This window comes from Callithrix jacchus, chromosome 2 (assembly GCF_049354715.1).
Source record: "Callithrix jacchus isolate 240 chromosome 2, calJac240_pri, whole genome shotgun sequence".
Taxonomy (NCBI): domain Eukaryota; kingdom Metazoa; phylum Chordata; class Mammalia; order Primates; family Cebidae; genus Callithrix; species Callithrix jacchus.
In genome coordinates, this window is record NC_133503.1 from 184631043 (window position 1) to 184652751 (window position 21709).

At 34.5% G+C, this 21709-nt stretch overlaps 1 protein-coding gene across 4 annotated transcripts in view; it reads left to right on the forward strand.

The window, feature by feature from the left end:
• Positions 1-196: 196 nt before the first annotated feature.
• CDH18 (cadherin 18) overlaps positions 197-21709 on the forward strand; it is a 1140329-nt gene continuing 1118816 nt past the window's right edge. For all 4 annotated transcript variants that reach the window (XM_078365644.1, XM_078365646.1, XM_078365648.1 and 1 more), the window contains exon 1: positions 197-611. The gene's annotated coding sequence lies outside the window, so the exon portion shown is untranslated. The remainder of the gene's footprint in view (positions 612-21709) is intronic.

Below are 21709 nucleotides of genomic sequence, written 5' to 3' on the forward strand. Positions count from 1 at the left end.
TGCTTTCTTTAAGCCTCTGCCCTCTCAAGTCCTATCTCTAAGGGAGATAAAATAATGAAAAATACTTGGCTAAACTGCTGGCAAAACTCTTATTGTTTGTATCACTCTTGGAAAAGACTCTTGGGACTGGCAGTGGAATCCTTGCTATTGATTGGCTGGTTAAATAGGGGACTATTAGCTTCAGACAGGCTAGATTGATTACACAGCAGCAGCAGCAGCAGGAGCTGAGACTCCGAGCTGAGCGAGCGTCAGGGTGAAAAGGAAAGAGAGAGAGAGAGAAAGAGAGGGAGAGAGGGAGAGAGAGAGAGAGAAACAGAGAGGAACGTAAGGTGGGGAGGAAGCCAGTGCACGTTCCATAGCATCACTATGTGACTGCTTGTGCCCGATAATCTTGCTCTGTAGCTCCCTCAGTGAACAACTTACTGAGGTGCCTTTCTTTTTAAAAGAGGATGTCAGCTCTGAGCTCCAGCAGGAAATAACAGACTTCACCTTGGAATAGCTCATCTTACTCCTGCATCATTAAAGCGGATTTTGAAAAGGAAACAAAAATCAAGTCCCGCTTCCAGTTCCACTTTGTTCCAGCGTTGAACAGGAACAGTTTCATGCTCCAGGTAAGGAAATTAAATGTTTATCTCTGGATTCCTTAATCATTAACAGCAAAATACATCACAGCTTTGCATGTTTTTAAAACTGAGTTTGCAGTGATGCATTTAAGTAAATTCTATACACAAGTGTGTGGATTTAGAAATGCGGAAATGCATACTGTGTTTATATTAATATATTTGCCTTTTTAAAAAGCTCCAGATACAGATTTTCTCAAATATAATACCACTATATCATAAGTTTCTGTAGCAGATACTCCATACAAAGAAGAAAAATAAGCCAAGTTCATATTACAAAGTAAATTTTTTGTGACAACCTTACAGTATTTTCATAAATATTGTTTTTAGCTGTTAAACAACTTTGGTAAATAATAGCATATCAAGAAAGGATCATTATTGCATTAACTATCAATTATTATACTTTATGCAAACATAGATGCTATCACATGCTTTTCAGTGATTGTTAGTGGTTATTTTTTTCTGAATTTGTTTTTTGATTGTAGTTTTAACTCTTCAATACAAACATAATATTTCTTAAATGATATGACAGTAGACTGCCCTCTTATTGTGGCTACTGATGGTCAGCATTTGTTCTTAAGAAAGTATTGAGTGAAGGCAAAGAAATATGACTCTGGAGATGTTTAGGTATTTTAGAGTTCATTGCTTACCTGCAGTAGCATCAATTAATGTTTTGAGTGTCAGGGACGCTATGCGTGGGTTAACCATCTGAATATATGGGAGCTTTGCACATATTAAATTCTCTACTGGGAAGAATAGACTTTTTAAAAATGATACCTGAGGAAATTGGTGGGATGGACTGGAAATAATGAGCTGGGGCAATGCAGTCCTGATGTATTTGATTGACCTTAGTTTTATAGGTCACAGATATCAGCTGCTAAGGAGAAAACACTGTGACAGAAAGGATTTATTTAATGCTTGCTGGAACTCAAATGGTTTGTGACATTTTTATGTCAATTTATGTGCTTTTGGATTAATTAAGAGATATTTTATCCAAACATTGCTCTGAGTGTCCTTTTGAATGAAGTTCCCTGAGTCACTCCTGTAAGCAAAGAACAAACTGCCATCTGTGATAAGTCAGCAAAAGTTTTTAATATGTTGTTCAGTGTTTCAAACAAAAGCACGATTGCCAACCTAATCACTAGCCAGTATTTCTGAATTTATAATTGTTACATATTCTAGTTGTTTTGTGTGTTTTATTCAGCCTTGTTTATATTTTAAATAAAAATGCATATTTGAAAAACATAATTTTTATGACATTCATTTTGTCTTCTGAATGCAAGATGATATTTAGATGCATCCTAATAATGCAAGTATTGTTACAGCTACCTTGGTATTCTATTGATGTAATTATATCAGAAGTGAATAATTGAATTGTTGATGTAAATTTTGGAAAGTACAGTTGGTCTTAAGAAGTGGAGATATGGGTTAAATAATACTGATGTTTTTGTTTTTAAGTTGAGTCATTTGTTTTTTTTTTTTAAGAAAACTATATATATTTATTTTAAGTATTATATTTGGGAAACAAATGCCATACCATTAACTGAGAATGGTGACCAGCACCATAGACGGTATATTTATGCATATAGTTGCAGTATAAAATTTGTTTTAAATCTATTATAACCTTGTTTAGTTATTGTTTTGCTTATATTAAGTATGCTTTTAATAATTATATTCAAAATTATATTTCAATCATTCCCTTTTATTATCTGTTGCTAAATAATATAACATCTCACTCAAGGATGCAACTTTGTTTTAACAAATTCTTCTACTCATTTTTACGTTTAATATACAAAATTACTTTAAATTTTATAATTTTGTTGCAACAGTCTTAAGTATCCAAGTTGCTTTATACAGTTCAGTTTCCTCCTGGTACTTATTTATGGGCCATATTGATTTATAGGCAATTAAAAAAACCTTAATTCTAATTGTATTGTATACGCTTTTATGAGACCATTAAAATTTTAGCATAAGTAGGATGTAACATCAGTGCTTAAATTTTTTCTCTGAATAGGCATATTCTTCCTTCAAAAATATTTTAAAAGTGATTTCTCAGCACTCTCTGCTTCTTGCACTAGGACATTCTTCTTAGCTTATACTCAATATTACTTTGATTTCCATTTTTGTTTTCTTACAAATTCCTTAATTTCTCCTGTAAGGAATTTAATTTCCCATATTATTAACAGGAAATGGTCAATGATTAGAATAAAAGTTTTCTTAAAAAAATATTTCACACTTTCCAGCTGTGTAATGTATATGCCTCCTGCATTCCAGATCAGTGCTCTTCTGGAACATGATTGAGGAAGACAAGTGTGCTAGGAATCACATATGTAAGCATCACTCTGAGTCTGAAATCTAACAGCTTACTTCATCAATTCCTCTTAGGGATTCTCACTATTGTTTGCATTTTTGAGAGAGCTCTAATTGACCTTTTATTCAACCCTCCATTCACTTCCACCGTATCAGGTATCTTTCCTGAATACTCATTTTAGCCATTCTCAACAAGAATTGAGAAAGTACAACCTCTTCTGTTTTTATAGATATCTGAACCATTAGGGGGCTCTTTCTTCCTGTGTTATACTCATCAGACCACTGAAAGAAGTTATAGAGCTCTCTTGAAGTGTTTTTCCTGTTTTTACAGTGTGGATACTTTTAAAAGTAGCTTTATGCTACTCCCCACACAAAGAAACATTTAAGATCAATATGAAGCCTTTATTTTCACAGGAAAATGAAATACATCTTATGCTTTTCAAACTTACTGTCTTTAAAATATTCTTGTATATAAAATGCTTAATACTTAAAAATAACAATGGCTTGAAATATTAATATGACCTATTTGGGGCAAATGTAAAGATGATACGTTATGTAAATAGCATCATAAGAAATAAAAAAAATAAGGCCAAACCTGAGGAAAGAAACTTCCTTTACATGATCTCCACATATCTATCTCCACAGAGTCAATAACTCTGTGGCTTCCATGCAGTTTGCTTTCAGGAGAAGAGATCAGCAGGCAGCTAAAAAGAGAATATTACCTGTTATTTTCTTTTCTTTTACAAAAATAGAGATAGAAGACCTGAAGATAAAAGAATGTTTTGACTATTTACACCTACATAGAAAAAAACATTTTTAAATTCCAGAAAATATTGTATGTATGGCGTGACTTAAAGTTGTCATTATATACGCAGAGGTTCGTGGAAGGGTTTATTATGGGAAGAAAAGGTATTTCACTTATCACTTTTGAAAGCCGGGTATATTGAATTGTACTGTAGACTTTTTTAATAAATGGAAACATATTCCTCCCATCTCTACAACATCTAGAGATCTTCTCTTACTGCAGGACTTGTTTGGGGGTTATGCGGCATTTCATAATGAGTCCATGAACAACCAACTTAGTAGGTCTAAGCTTTCTTGAAATGATGCTAGCTCATGGAAAGAGAAAGAAGTGACATGCACAATGTGAGTGACATTTCTTTTGAGAAGTGAGGGAAAAGGAGGAATTCTAAGCAATGAATCATGGAATTCTATCATTTTTTGAATAGCTCCTTGACTTATCAGTGAAGAGCAGTTGCTTAAATAAAATGGAAAGATGAAAATGGTAAAGATACATCCTTCACTGGTGTTTTCAAAGTAAATATATATGGTTTTATTCTCTGCTTGAAAATTTACATACCTTGAAAATAGTGAATTTTGAATGCAACTAGCATATATATATATATATATATATATATATATATATAATATGTATATATGTTTTTTTACAAAGTTGTGAGGAAATCAATCCACATCTACTGGTATATAATATAATGCTGTTCTTTCTCACATAATTAAATTTTGATAATATAAATTTTGAGCAGCGTGACTTGAGAGAGAATTCTGATGCTCTGTATTTGATGTCAACCATAAATAAAATGTGTTAAGGACTTTAATATCTTCTAAAAAGAGATTATCTTTTATATTAAAGTAGCACAGATATGTAGATGGGCTAAATCTGAAAATAAGATAAACAAAAATGCAACAACTCTATAGAAATTTTTGTATGTTGCAAAATTTTGCTAAGAACCAAGAGATAAACATAACAATGAAATGAATATATTCATGTTTTCTGTGTAATGGTAAAGAAGTAGAGGTACCACTGACATGTAATATTTCTCTGTCTCACTGAGTATAGGTACATTCTCTCTAGGGATTTGGGAAGTAGGAAAATGAGCAACTGAAATGGGTGATTTTTAATATGATAAATTGATATCAGACTTTGTAAGGAAACAAGAGGACTCATGTCTTTTGGGTTTAATCTAATGAACTTAGATGTTATTAACAATTAGAAAGTATATGTGGGTGTCCGTTTGCCCTCTTATTATAATAGATGAACTAAATTGTTGTCTCTACAAAATCATTCCTTGGCCTATTTGTCTTTGGAAAACTATGTTTGTTTATGATTGGATGAGATGTGTGTGTGTATCTGGGTATAGTTGTTTTTACAAAGTCTGAATAACATAGAAATAGAATCACTTGTACTATATAACATGATTTGCATCCTGTAACTTTCATTTATTTTCTCAAATTATCCACTCTGTATTTGATTCTTCCCCCAACTTCAACACACACACACACACATACACAGGCACTACCATTATATCTGGTTATTTTACATTAAAATTTGCTCACATGTGACTTTAGATGGGTACATAGGATGCCTCTTCTGTTGCTTTACTTCCTGTCCATTAGAACTCTGTCTTGAATCAAATACCTTCATCCTTGAGCCAGCCCTGCTGTTTTCCAAACTGCAATCACTCTTTATTTATTTTTTGGTTATTTATTTATCTACTGAAGGGCATCTTGGTTGCTTCCAAGTTTTGAATATGAGAGGATTTTGGCCCAGTTTACTGAGAATAGAGGAAGATAATGAATCAGACTAGAGCCTGCATTTCATTCATCATAATATGAATAAGGTATAAAAGAGTGTGAGTGTTATTACATGTCTACCAGATATACTGATGCCACTCATAGGTTTAAAGTTATCCGTTCTCATCCATTCTTGGCAGAAATAAAATGAGAGAAGATCCAGTAGTGAGGCATTGTGTATAGCGAACATTGCTTTATGGCAGGCAAAGCAAATGGGTTTCAAACCTCTATGGTACATACTCCTTTTTTTTTTTCTTTTAAATGATCAGACTGTATCTTCAATTAGTTTCAGCTTTACAAAAAATGACAGAAAAAAGGAGAGTTCTATATACCAGCCATACTCCCATCTCTGCCAGTTTTCCTTATGATTAACATCTTGCATTAGTGTGGTATATTTGTTATAATGGAAAAACCATTATTGATTCACTGTTATTAACTTAGGTTCATAGTTTATATTAGAGTTGACTCTCTGTAATATTTCTTTTCTCAAATTATCCTCTCTGTATTCAATCCTTCCCCTAACTTTTTATATATAATGGCATATATCTACCATTATAGTATGAGAACAGTTTCACTGCCCTACAATTCTCCTCTGTACCACCTAGTTATCCTTTCCTCAGTTCCTTCTCTGTAAAACTTGAAAAACACTGATCTTTTTATTTTTTATTTTTTTGAGATGGAATCTCACTCTATCGCCAGGCTGGAGTGCAGGGGCATGATCTCAGCTCATTGCAACCTCTGCTTCAAGCAAATCTTCTGTCTCAGCCTCCCAATTAGCTGAGATTACAGGTGCCCACCACCACGCCCTGCTAATTTTTGTATTTTTAGTAAAGACGGGGTTTCATTATGTTGGCCAGGATGGTCTCAATGTCTTGACCTTGTGATTCACCTGCCTAGACCTCCCAACGTTCTGGGATTACAGGGGTGAGTCACTGTGCCTGACCAGCACTGATCTTTTAATATATTTGTAGTTTTGTCTCTGAATGTCATATAGTTGGAACACTAGGTAGGCTTTTCTGATTTGCTTATTAACAAGTATTTAAAGTTCTTCGATATCTTTCATGGTTTGAGTGCTCATTTCTTTTTACTGCTGAATAATATTCTGTTGTATGGATGAACTACAGTTTGTTTATTCATTCATCTACTGAAGGGCATCTTGGTTGCTTCCAAGTTCTGGCAATCATAAATTAAACTGCTACAAGCATTCATGTACAGTCTTTTGTGTATATGTAAGTTGTCAACTCATTTGGGTAAATACCCATGAGCATGATTTCTGGATTATATGGTAAGAGCATGTTTATTTGAAGGAATACATCAAAATATTGACTTGGTGTACAAGCTATATAAATGATTTTGAAAATGTTTTAATGTCTCTGACTTTCTTTTCCTCTCCCTTCCCCTTTTCTTTTCACTTAAAATGGAGGGCAATGTAGTTGCTTAAACAGTCTCATGTTCTAATTCTTATACAAAGGTGGGTATGTTCAGGACATGTAGCTATCCCTCTTAAGAGCTCTGCAGCTGTTTGCCTGCCTACTCACTGAAAGCAGCTTGCAGCTATAGTATAATAGGTAGGTTAATGTGTATAAGCCCCTTCAAAATAGAAAGTGTTAGAGATGAATAAAGGTACATTATGCAGTGAATATGATTAAATATCCCTCAGAAACAAAACGTAAAGTACCTAGTGAGAGAAAGCTCTTTAAGGAAGAAAATACAAGGTAGAGATTTGTTTATGCCCCCCTTTGGTGCATTTATTTGAATTTAAAAGATGTTAATATTGAAGGCAAAGGATTGGACTAGCTTGCTCACAAACTAATTACATTTTGGAAGAACTCTTGAAATAATAGACAAATGTGTGTATGAAGTATAAATAAGACCATCATATTCTCAAGATGTTTATTGGTCCTCAAAGGAATAGATAGGAAATGTATTCTAAACACCATAACTTTCTCTCAGTTGCCGTCTCTGTCTTTCTTTGAGGGTATGTATGCTAGCATACTTTTTTCTAATGAATTAATTTATATTCTGAAATGCCCACTCTTGACATTCATTTAATAATTTATGTTTGCTTTTAATATTCTTTTTCATAAAGTTTAGTTGTTAGCTGACAGAGGTACTCAGGGTATCATTTCTACCATCTAGTTATTGAAAACTTCTGTCATAAATCAATATAACTAACTACTTGACTTGAACTCAAGAACTAATCAATTCATTGCCAAAAACATTACTTAATACAGTTTTCCTTAAATTGAAATGAGAACAGGACATTTTGACCTATAGCAGCAACATTTTCACTGAGAATACTACAGGTTTTCCAAAAGAAATTTTTGAAGCCCAGTTATACAACACCTTTGATAGAGGGAGAAAGAGAGTAGGTCATTGGATTTCAAATCCAGGTCCTTCTGTATCAGAAGCTCATTTTCTTTAACACTATGTTATATCACCACATTTACTCTAGAACCTTAGAGAAGGCTTTTAACATTTGTCAGCCTGTGTTTGTCATCTATATAATAATGGCATGTACCTTATCGGGCTAATCCACAGGTTCAATGAGGTTATCGATGTAAAAAGTTTAGAAGAGTGACTGACAAAATCACAGATATATGAACAACAGTGGGACACATATTTTATTCACATATTCAGTGCTTCTAAATTCACAGTTCTTGAAAATCTGATCTAAACTGTCTTCCTTCTAACCTTCATTTAACCACCCAAGAAATATTTGCTGAACACATCCTAAGTATGACATATTTTTCTTGATAATTCAAGTGGCTACAAATATGAATAAAAAGTGTAGGCATTCTCCATCTAGTAAATAAGGAAGAAAACTGTCCATGTCCTTAAGTTGTTGTCTTTAGTGTTTAAATGTCCCAGTCTATCCTCTCTTCTATGATGCTGAACTGGGACGGAGGCTCTTGAAAGAATATTTCTCCTTTTCCAGCTTGGAACTCATAAAGATCTGCCAAGAGAGTACTGTATAGAGTTGCAAAGCAGGATGAAAGAAAAGCACCTTCTCCTTTCTTTTCTGTTTGCTTCCCTTATCAGCCTGGTCTCATAATACTTTCACCTCCACAGCAGTGAGTAATTCTAGAAGCATTTGCTTCCGGTTTTCAGCTGTTCCTAGTACACCAAAAATGAGCCTCACTGTGCCTCCTCATTGGTTACACCAGGCAGGCACTGCGTATTCCATTGCTCCATGGACCCCCTTTTCCATCTTTTAGGTTCTCATATTCTCAATAAGTAGCTGTCATTGAGAAAACAAAATATTTCAAATTCATTTGTTAAAAAAAAAGGTGAAAAGAATACTTCAATACAGAGAGTGTAAATTGAAAGTTTCTGTCACATTTTCTAAAAAGCATTTATTTAAATCTAAAAGATTAGTAAAATTAAATCTAAAAGAAACAAGAAAGTTTCTTTTGTTCTCCCAGCCCTAGGAATGGTGACTGCTTCCAACATTTAAAATATTTGTTACCTCACTGTTTTCTTCTTCTTTATTTTCAGTCTTCCAAGAAATGTATTGAATATTTTGCTGAAGTAACTGCTGTGTTTTCTGTTTACCTGACTCATTACTGACTGAATAAAGATTTCATGCTTGAAATGGATAAAGAAAAGTTAATATCAGAAAATGAGTGGGTTACCAACGTTGGGTCCAGGGAACTGGTTTGATCATGGCGTTTGGCCTTGATCACAGTACTGAACAATTTGCTAATGTTAATTGGAGTACTGGTAGTCTAGAATGCACTTGCTTTTCCAGCCAGCTATGCTTATTTGTGGTACAGGGCCTTCTGAAGCAAAGCTCAGGTAACCAAGCAGTAACTGTCTTTCACTCTTTGTTCATAATGGTGATTACAAGACTATAAGATGAAATAATTGTTTTAATTGCACTTGACAGCTTACAAATAAACAAATAAGCCAACAAGTCAGAAAAGAAAAAGAAAAACACAAAACAAAACACACACATTCATTTAAGCTCATGGCTTTAAGTAAAGAGAATCAGAAAGCTTTTAAGGTCATCTGAGTGGGGTGACACTGAGAGATTTGAAGCAACAGAAGCTTCCTTCCTGTGAGTATGTAGCCTAGCCTTCTATTACTTGATGCTCTGGAGTAAAGCACCTGAGGTACTTGCAGTGCAAAGGTAGCCCAATTTCTTTTAGATGTAGTCACGTCCTTAGTATCTCTTGACCATCCTAATTAGAGTCAGCACTCAGCGTTTCCTGGAATATATATGAAATCTGGCCCAGGAGGAAGTCGCTGACACTTCAAAATATTTGCAAGATTTTGCTAGTTCATGGAAGCAAAAAGCAGGGGACTATATGAGGTACTAGATTTTAAGAGAATCAGACAAAAGATGACAAAACGTAATACTGGATTTGGCCAAATTCTTCAGTATGGTTTTACCTACGAGAGATCTATTTTTAATGGGGTTGCTAGCACACCTTAAAATAGCACTAAGGGCTTCTTTGTTTGGTTGACAGAAATGTGTATTCACCAGTGACCTACATTCTAGAAGGTTAAAATGCTAGAACATTTTTTATCATAACACAGAAGGAAAAATGCAAAGGCTCAGGAAGATAGGAATGTCAGGGCAGATTGATTATATGCAGGCTGACTCTGCCCTCTCTTTCACTTCTCTCCCACCTGGAGGTCTCAGGATACTGAATTCACTAAGGCACTAAATAAGAAGTATGGATGAGAGTAACCAGAATATTTCAAGCACCAAATTAAACATTTTAGAGTGCTCTCCACAGAGGTCGAGACATGATGGTAGAAGATGCCACCATTGATATGCGCTCATTGATATCAGTGGAGATGGAGAGATTCCAGAGGAATAGGAGCCAAGTAGCAATGCTTAAATAGCTGCCACAGCTGAGAAGCTGCATTTACCAAATAAGCAGCAGGAACTAAGTAGTAATCAGAATTTTACTTGCAAGTTTCTTTGTTGTTAGCCCGTTGATTATATTCTTTCTACTAAAATTTTACTGAGTATATACACCAACACCAACAACAAATTTAAGACTATGGTCAGAAACCCAACTTGAATTCCCATTATGAAAAACCATGGCCTCTAAACCAGTTCTCAAAACAAGGCCAGTTCACACATATCTGGAACAACTTAATTGACTGGGGTGGTGGATTCCCTTGAGTAAAGAAGAGGGATTCTGCATCAGGTATACATCAGGTATAAATTTTTCCCCAGTCCTCTTCTTTACTTAAAGAAGAGGTATTCTGCATCAGGTATACATCAGGTATAAATTTTTCCCCAGTCCTTCTTCAAAGGAACCTATGGTGACTTGCCAGCGTGACCATACATGAAGGAGAAAAATACATCCATTTTTAAAATGTACTCACTAGCTTTGAAGTGGTGTTAATTTCTGGTGACCCAAAATACACTGTAACCTCCCTTAAGTGAGTGATTATGGTGATCATGTGATATATAAAGTTTTGACCTACATTTGAATCACAATGAACTCAGCTATTTTGTTAAAACACCTTATAATTCTTTCCCTACTTTCTGAAACTATAATTAATATAGAAATAATTGGCTAATGGCAATGTCTTTGTGTTAGATTTCTAACCCTTACAGTGAGAATACTATGGGATAAAGAGCCAAATAGAAGCCTCTGAAATTTTTTTTCCCTCTAAAATGGCAAAAGTAATACAGCCTTTAATAACTGCTAAAATGTTTTTAAATGCAAGATTTTATGCAAAAGGGAAGAGACCCTTTTCATTGCTATATCTGAAAAGAGATTCCAGAGCACTTGATATTTTAGTTGTATTTAAAATGGTGATTTTGGGAGGTGGAGGTGGGCGGATCACCTGAAGTCAGGAGTTCAAGACCAGCCTGGCCAACATGGTGAAAACACGTCTGTAATAAAAATACAAAAAAATTAGCTTGGCATAGTGGTGTATGCCTGTAGTCCCAGCTACTCAGGCCTCTGAGGCAGGAGAATTGCTTGAATCCAGGAGGGGGAGGTTGCAGTGAGCAGAGATTGCACCTGTTCATTCCAGCCTGGGTAACAGACTGAAACTTCATCTAAAGTAAACAAACAAACAAATAAATAAATAAATGGTGAGAATTATGCAAGAAATAATTGTAGAAAGAGGAAATTAAGAATGATTATGGAGGGATGGGAAAATTGCACGTTGTTCAGCATGGCTGAAATGTAAGGTCATTATGAGGAAGCAGGAGCTATGGGCCCTGGGGAGATAGGTAACAGATTGTGGACGGGTATGATTATGATTGTGCTAAGGAATATGCGTGTTGTGAATGGTAAATCCTTAAATGCTTTTAAATCATGGGGTAGCATGATCCAATTTGATCAAAAGAGAGAAGTAGGTACATCGATAGTCATATATTACACTTGCCATGGCCTCCTTCTATAACTAGAGATTACTGGAGCAAATATATCACACATAGGCGTCTCTACTAATTTCTGTAATTTCAAGGGTTAGCCTCAAGATCAGAGTCCCATTTTGTTTTGGCTAACAAGATGAGTTTAAGGAGCTCTTTTGTGACTGCTATGGTACTAAATGAAATGTAACTAAATGAGTGACCTAAGGAATAGAGCTTCCTAACTTACCAGTTAATGTTTTGTGCATACCAAGTACACTTCAGATTTGTCACAAACAGTTGTTTGATTTAAGCTTGTGAATGGATGCCTACCCGAACTGCAGCAGCAACGGATTTGCAAACTCGTGAACACTAATTAAAAAATAATAATAATTGACATTTAAGTAGTTTCCTTTCTAAATTTTGTTTATTAAAAAAACACAAAAACAAGTTGAACTTATTGTCAACAATTAAATTGAGGAAGATTAAGAAGCCATTTAGACCTGGCTATGCCAAAAGCGTAAAAGTATATTCCTATTCTGTTAAGCTGGAAACTGTACTTCAAAACACTGATCAAACAAGAAACCTTTGTTTGTCTACATTTTAACTTGTACATTTCAGACTTTTGTCATTGGGTTTAGATGATACTACCATTTATGAGCTCTCACAAATGTAACCAAAGAAAACATTTCTTTGACACCAATAAACTTTTTCTCACTCTGCCCCATCCCCTATTTTTAACTGCAAAGTAATTTAAAAATAAAAATATTTGTTGCAGAGACATTTGTGCTTTTTTGCTGTCATGTTATGATTCCCAGACTAATGATTAACTCAGCCTGATTCAGACCTTACTGATCCTTTTGGAGTTAAGTTTTCCATGTGTGGGAGAAAAAAAAATGATCTAAATTAGTTAAAAAACCATACTGAAAACAAAGTACCTTCTCAATGTATGATCTATATGCCGGTAGAATTGACATTTACTATGAGCTTGTAAAAAATGTTAGAAATACACTGGCTTTAACTGAATAAGTATATACATTTTAACATTCTCAGGTGGTTCATTGCTATATTAAAGATGTAGAAGTGCTAAACAGACTTATTCTATAATTTAAAGCTAATTGTTTTATTCATATTAAATACTATGCCTTTCCATACTGTTTTCATTTTAAATTAAAAAAGTAACTCAAGACTGTTTTATTCCCCAAAACTGTGTTAAATCTAGAAACAAAAGAATAAAGCCACAGTTTTGTTTTTTTTTTTTTGGCTGGTAAAATACTATCTTTAGGAGAACAAAATAATTATAAAACAGTAGTTATAGTATTTTTAATAATTACTATAAACTGTATTAGAATATAAAGTTCTAGTTAATTCTATGAAACATCATAATGCTAAATGCAGGTGAAACACATTTTTATCATATACAGTATTCAGATCAATTAATTATTTGCAACTATCCCATTATATATATCATATTATTAAAATGTTTACTAACCCATTCCACATTTTGCTTAATGACATAGGTACAGGAGATTGCCTTGACGTGTTTTCTCAAATTTTCTCATGTTCTGGGGAGATTCTTCAGGCATTATTGAACAATAATGGCCTGTATTCCTTTGTGTATAGTACCAAACTCATATTTCTCCTTGTCCCCAAGCAACTTTGAAACTCTTGATACTAATTTCTATTTCTCTTTTCAAGAGTTTATTACATATATTAACTATTTTAAGTGAAAAATCAATTCCCACTACATTATCTTACCCTTTGGATTTGTGAATGTACAAAGTAGGTCACCTATTTTCTTTTCTATTATAGATCTCTGGTTTATGTGAGACTATGTCTATAAATTTTATAATTAAACTTTACTAAATTTTTATTGTAATACCTTTGAATATTGCTGTAAAATTGTTGTATATACTTTTTGTTCACAATAGTCTATTTGATTTGGGACCTGTGAATCAGTTCTTAGTGTAATATCATAGAAATGATATTTTCAAATAAAAATGCAAAATGTCATTTGTTTTGAACTTTTTGGAATTCTTTTTGATACTGAAATGAATTTTAATGACGACATTACAAGATTGGGAAAAAATCAGTTTTATATGTAATGTTCAATCATGAACCTGGAATTATTTCAACTAAGAAAATCATTTTTATTGCATTTAATTTTTTTTTTCTTTTGAAGAGACTTTATTCTTTAGGATTCACTGTTAGTGCTGTACATGCAATGAGTTTTGAAAAATATATAATGACATGTGTTCACTATTAGAGTATCATACAGAATAGTTGGACTGCCCTAGAAAATTTCTCTGCTCGACCTATTCATTTCTTCTTCTACCCTTACCCCTGGCAATGACTGACCTTTTCTCTGACTACATAGTTGTGTCCTTTCCAGTATTCCTTATAATTGGAATCATACGGTATGTAGCCTTGTCAGATTGGTTTCTTTCACTTAGTAAGATGAATTTAAGATTGTTCCATGTCTTTTTGGTTTGATAGCTCATTTCTTTGTAGCACAAAAAATTCCATTGTCCTCATGCACTACAATTTATTTTTCCATTCATCCTTTGAAGGATATCTTGCTTGCTTACAAATTTTGAAAATTATGAATAATAGTGCTTTAAACATCCATGTACAGTTTTTTGTGTGGATGTAAACTTTCAACTTATGTGGGTAAGAACCAAAGGACATGACTGTAGATTGTAAGGTAAGATTTGCTAAGTTTTGTAAAAAACTGGCCAGCTATCTTCCAGCATAGCTATGTAATTTATGTTCCCCACTAGCAAAAACTGAAAGCTCCTGTTGCTTCATATCTTTGCTAGCATTTAGTATTGTCAAAGTTCTGAATTTTGGCTATTCTAACAAATGTATAGCAGCATCTCATTGTTTTAATTTGCATTTTTCTAATGATACATGATATGGAACATTGTTTCATATTACTTTATATCTATCTTCTTTGTTGAGACGTCTGTTCAGGTCCTTGACTCATTTTTAAAAATTTTTATTTATTGGACGGGCGCCGTGGCTCAAGCCTGTAATCCCAGCACTTTGGGTGGCTGAGGAGGGTGGATCACGAGGTCAAGAGATCGAGAACATCCTGGTCAACATGGTGAAACCTCGTCTCTACTAAAAATACACAAAAAATTAGCTCGGCATGGTGGTGCGCACCTGTACTCCCAGCTACTCAGGAGGCTGAGGCAGGAGAATTGCTTGAACCCAGGAGGCGGAGGTTGCGGTGAGCCAAGATCGTGCCATTGCACTCCAGCCTGGGTAACAAGAGCGAATCTCCATCTCAACAACAAAAAAAATTATTTATTTATTTATTATCTCCTATTAAGCCTAACCACAAAATCATCAAACTAGATTCCTTCAACATGTGTCCATTGAGCACACACAGTGTCCAATCTGTGTGTAGAGGTAGATGGTTTGGGTTCTCATTATCTACAAACTTGCTTTTAAAATAACTGGGCAGCCGATGGCTGTGTGAATGTGCACTTGCTTCACATATTCACTGTTTAAGTCGAAATAACATTAGACCTCTCTTGCAATTTCTTAGAACAATTCAATCCAAATTATTATTGCTAATAAAAATTCCTTTAAAGACATATTTAATTGGTGACACTTAGCTTGAACACCTAACAGTAATTATATATAACCCCATTTCTGATCTTCTCCATGCACCAGTCTTTGACCTCCTGTTTACAACAGGTACATCATGGTATAAAACTATCCATGACACTCTAGGGCACTGCTTTACCTGTATTTTACATAGGTATTTTCCCTGACTGGCTGAATAACCTTTGAAGGCAGTTTTTAGAATACTAGTTGCAGAACAGACAATAGGAGCTCAATAAATACATGTTGAAAGAACCCAGTTTGGTGATCCTGTGGTTATTCTCAATAGGAGGTTTTTTTTTTTATTGGCTCATTTTGTATTCTGTTTGTTAATTTTCTTACTGCTGAGTTTTAGGATGCTATGTGCATGTTGGATAATATAATAGTCCTTTTTGAAATATATCTTTTGAAAATATTTTCTTGTAGTCTTGGCTTGTCTTCTGATTCTCATAATATTGCATGTAATTCAAGAATTTACTCTTTAATTCATTCACCAACTTGGCAAACATTTGTTAGGTACCTATGACAACAATAAAGCATAATTTCCAATTCACCCTGAACTTAGTGTCGAAAAGAGATTTAGATCACCTCTAAATAGAAGAGTTGTCCTGATGATCAGGCTAGTTCTTACTAGGAGAAGCTGATCATGAAACTTGGTAGAAGCAGCTGATACCAGCGGATATTTCTCCACTCTGAATCTCTCTGCTCTTAAATAACCTTTGAGTCTTAATGGATTTCTTCGTGTGTGTGTGTGTGTGTGTGTGTGTGTGTGTGTGTGTGTTGGGGGCCAGGGCAGTAGTTAAAAGCATTAGGTGATTCCTAACATACTTTTTCATCCTTAAATATTATATACTATTTTAACACCATTTTATTTGGCTGGAAATTTTCATCAACATATATTAAATCATTAAAAGATAATTTAATTATGACTAACAATCTATTTATTTGGAATTTGGGTTCTGAAAATAGAGCACCCTCCATGACTGTTTAAAAGTCATGATATTCATAGGAAGATATAGTATTCTAGGGCAAGTCCTTTTAAAAATCATCCCTGTCAAATAAGAAATTCAGAAATCTGTGACAGCATGGGGGCCTGATGGCAGAGAGTATGCTGATTCAGTTCTTGAATTTTCAATGACGACTTCTCACCTGCACTTAGCAGCTGTTTATTGCTTGGTTCACTGGAGCATATGATGCTGAACCAAAGCGTGGGTCAATAAAGTCATTTGCAATGATCAACCCTATGAGTGGAAGAGGTGATGAATCAACCAAAACTCCTTTAGGCAACAGACCTAGCAGGGAAATTTTGCACTTTAGGTTGTAACATATAATCAAATGAATCAGCAACCTGCATATCTCCCTAATTAATTTTACTACCTTTGGAGAAGGCATGCAATAAACTTTTAAATGCTTTTTTGGTTGTTTAACAGAGATGTTAGTGCATAAACAGCAAACTAGGCAGAAAACTTTTCAACCTTGACTTTATAGGCACTTAGACAGTGATTTTTTGATTTTTGTATTATCTGGTTTGAATTCCGTATTAACTTGAATATTATTCACATTTCTACATATTTTTCTATTAGTTTAAAATAAAAAATTATTTTAATTATAAAAATGACATTACTAATTTTTATATCAAGAAAGTTATAATAACATCTGTTCTTTTTTGAGAGCATACTACGTGCCATGAGCCATGTCCTTTTCATGTATTTAATTGCTGAAAATTTAGTACTTTTGGAATTGTTTAAAATGAGTGCTACATCATGTGGCATACTAGTTCAAATTAATGTATGATTAAATAACCACTTGCTATGCTTATGTTTAAAATGCAAGAATGAGACTCCTTATTGATTTACACTAGTTAGCCTTTGGAGTTCTGATGATATAACACCATACTAAGTGCTTATATGAGTCATTTGATTCAATGCTTATGTTATCCCTGGGGAGGGAGGTGTCATCACACTGTTAGATAGGAGAGGACCTGATGTTTACCAGGTAAGCTTCTAAATTTGGGTGAAGAATATTATAATCAGAATTTTGCATTTCTTCTCCTTGAAAATCCTACTTGTCATGAAAATCTTAATTTTTTAATTAAATTTATATTGGCAAATATTTTTGTGCTAAAATATAATAATGAGTCACTTTTGGGCCAGTCTGAAGGAAGAAATGCTTGAGCGCTTTGTAGGAATTGAGTCTGCCTCTAAGCGATGGCTTTGGCTTTACAGAGATTCATCCACTCAACAAGTATTTGTTCAGTGCCTACAGGTGACAGCGGAGTTTTCTTTTCTCTATCAGAGTTGGCTATATTTAAAATCAACCAACTTTAAAAAATCTGAGGCAATGAGAAACCCACAGCGTTCTTCATGTGTTCTGTGAATCCCTGGAAAAGCATCAGTTCATATAAAAGACTTTTCAGTTTAATGGTGATCATTAAAACATCTGATGACAACAGATGCTGGAGAGAATGTGGAGAAATAGGAACACTTTTACACTGTTGGTGGGAGTGTAAATTAGTTCAAGCATTGTGGAAGACAGTGTGGCGAGTCTTCAAGGACCTAGAAACAGAAATTCCATTTGACCTAGCAATCTCATTACTGGGTATGTATCCAAAGGATTATACATCATTCTTTTATAAAGACACATGCACATGTATGTTCACTGCAGCACTGTTTACAATAGTAAAGACCTGGAACCAACCCAAATGCCCATGGATGATAGACTGGACAAGGAAAATATGGCACATATACACCATGGAATACTATGCACCCATAAAAATCGATGAGTTCATGTCCTTTGTAGGTAGGGATGTGGATGAATCTGGAAACTGTCATTCTCAGCTAACTGAAACAAGAAAAGAAAATCAAACACTGCATGTTCTCACTCATAGTTGGGTGTTAAACAATGAGAACACATGGACACAGGGAATGGAGCATCACACACTGGGGTCTGTTGGTGGGGGTGAGGGTAGGGATTGTGGGGTTAGGGAGGTTAGGGAGTGATAACATGAGGAGAAATGCCAGATATAGGTGATGAGGGGATGGAGGCAGCAAGCCACATTGCCATGTATGTATGTGTGCAACAATCCTGCATGATCTGCACAGGTACCCCAGAACCTAAAGTACAATAAAATAAAGTCTTACTGGCCCTCAAGTCTTTTTCTTACGAATTGCATGATTCTGGACCTAAACGTTACCTCTTCATGAGAACTATGTAACGCCTTCCTATATTTCCACAAACAAAATAAAAATGTGACAGCATTCTCATCTGTCACTCTATGCGGACAATAGGGTTGAATCCAAACTTGAAGAGACTGAGGGATGAATGTATCATGCGAACACCACAAACTAAGCATCATGTAGCTCCTGTTTATGTTTTCAACTACAAACCACCAGAGATTTTACTCTGGCCCCATCATCGCATGCAGTACCTCGGTTCATGCCAGTTCTCAGGCTTTTCTTATCTCTTACTTTCTCTGTAATTTATATATTTCACTCACTTTCCTAAGCTATTTAAATAAATGCCAGATTCTTCTTACTTGGTATTCTGGAGATATTAATCTCTTTTATACTCCTCCTGTCAATCTCCAGGATAATACTCTAAGGCTTTCTGAAGGCCAAGATTCCTTCTCTATAAAAAGATATGCTTTCCTTAGGAGGCACTTGTCAGTGTGTACATGTGTGTATGTATGTGTTATTATTTTTTACCCTCTTTGCCCTATTCTGTGTTGTAAATGCCCAAGTGTCAAATTATGACAATATAGAAAATGCTAAATCTTCTATGGAGTGGTCACACTTCCTTTGCTTTGAATAGCTCAAGTTAATAAAAACTGAATGAAACAAGTGTGATTGTTATAGAATTAATTATACCAAGCTGAACACTTTGTCTCTATAATTTATATTCCTTGGTCATAGAAATTTCTCTAGGTCCATGCTTCAAATGTCTGTTTCCAAATATGATTTTCTTATCTGTTTGAACCATCTTTATGTGAACCTTTAAAATCCTAATTACTTGCCTTTAAATGTTTCTGCCCCCTGTGGTGGATTAAAATATCATGGCCAGAATGAAACACAATAATCCATATTTAGTTTTTTCAGTGAAGGATAAGGGATGTAGCATTTCCTTATTTTGAAGTGCAGCACTTCAAATGAAGACATATATGGATCTCTTGTAGCTACAAAGCAATTTATTGACAATGAAAATCCCTGATTATTTCTCACGTATGTGTTACTAATCAATATCTCTTCCTCTGTGATTTTTTAATTTTTAATATTTATCTCCTATTTTCATCTGACAACCATGTTTCCATGTAACCATATTCATATAAATTTGCATTCTTGTTTTCTTTACTTACGTTTTTTCTCCAATCTCTCCCTGCAATTATTGGTTGAACTAGTATTCTTTTGGATTTCTTTATACTCCTGAACCCTGTACTATGTTGGTATTCTCTATAAAATGTCTTATTATATATGTGAAGCAAACAATATATTTCTCACAAAGTTGTTAATTCATATTTTTCATTTTATGCCTATTACCATCTGTCATATAAACATACATACTAGTAATTTCCTGAAATAGTCTCTTTTGTCTTTTGTATATTATAATTTGGGACTTTCAAAGAATAAACTTACCTTTTAAAGCTTCAAAGAAATATAGTTATTTTCTTTTAGGAATAGGATGTCCCATCCCCAAAGAATATTATTTATGTCAACCCCTCTTTGAATTATGAGGTAATATCTTCTTATGATAGTCCCAAACAAGAATAATAAGAAAATGTCACCAATTACTTGAAATCATCATAGTTAAGAGAACAAAATCTCCAGGCCTTTTAGAGAAAGAAATAAGCACAAATCTACATTAATCCTTCATTCATAGATTAATTTTTTGAAAACCATTTACTTAACACCGTCCTAATTTTATGCTAAAAAAATAAATAGTCACCAAAGGGCTGGATGGAGGGAGTAGGCAAATAATCCACTAATGCTTTGAAGGGGCCAACATTTAATGGGGAAAAGGTCTGTAAATATCTGGTGTCTTGAATGCTGAGTGATGACTCATATGCTAGGTTTGTGTAAAGCAAGAGCCTGCTGCTAGAGCACACAGGAGTGAGCATCTGAGGATACAGTAGTAAGAGATGAGAACTGGCCTACATAATATGAGAAAGGTGTCTTATGTAACAGCCTTAAATAAAAGAGTGAGTATTTGGCTGGGGATGTGTATCTAGAATTGAACTTTTTAAAATGATTGACCTGTATCTTTGACCTCTTTGCAAAGTGATTGACTCTGGACATCTTGCATGAACTATATTGCAGTGGTCCCTTTAACACATTTGCTTCCTAAGCAGAGGATGTCTTTTTAAATGGGAGGCCTTTTAGATCTGCTGAGCACTTTGATGGGTGGTTGCACATATTTTAGCCTGAAGCCTGTCAGGACAGCATGAGGCATGTTAATTGCTCTTGCAATACTTTTATGATTCCTTCAGAGAAAGTGAGAAAATCAGACTTTTTCTTCAGCTATGCAATATTCTATGGGTGATATGTAGAACAATTGATGGTAGAAAAAGCATTTAGAAAATCACAAGGAATGAGGGACTTATAGCAATGTGGGGTGGTTATGTAAAGGAAACCAAAGAGTTATGTCGACTCTCTAATTTTTGGCTTTAAATATTGAATGAATGCTAGTACTCTATGCAGAATTTACAAAGAAGGGAGGAACAGTTTGAAAAGCAGTGAAGATAATGGATTTGGTCTAGAGAATTATAGAATTCAAGATATGTGGGGGAGTGTAAATGTGAATGCAAAAGACCTCTGGGAATTTTTAAAAAGAATAAAGTAAAGTAGATTGGTAAAGAATATTAGAAAAGCAGAGGTACATTTGAAGTCATCAGGGCCTGAAGTTTAAAAAACAAAAGGCAGGAATGATTTGAGAGTCTGTCTCAGTTGTTTAATGCTTTGTAACAAATCAGTCCACAACATGAGTGCTCAAAACATTAACTATCATTACATGATATCTTAAAGAGTCTGTGTGTCAGTAATTTAAGAAAAGCTTGTCTTGGTGGTTCCAGCTTGTCTTAGCTTGGACTACTATAGCAAAATACCATAGACTGAGTGACTTAAACAACAATTTTTTCTCATAGTTCTGGAGACTGGGAAGTTCAAGGTTAAGCTGCTGGCAGATTTCATTCATGATGAAGGCTCTCTTCCTGGCTGGTAGATTACTGTCTTCTCCATACATGCTCACATGACTTGTT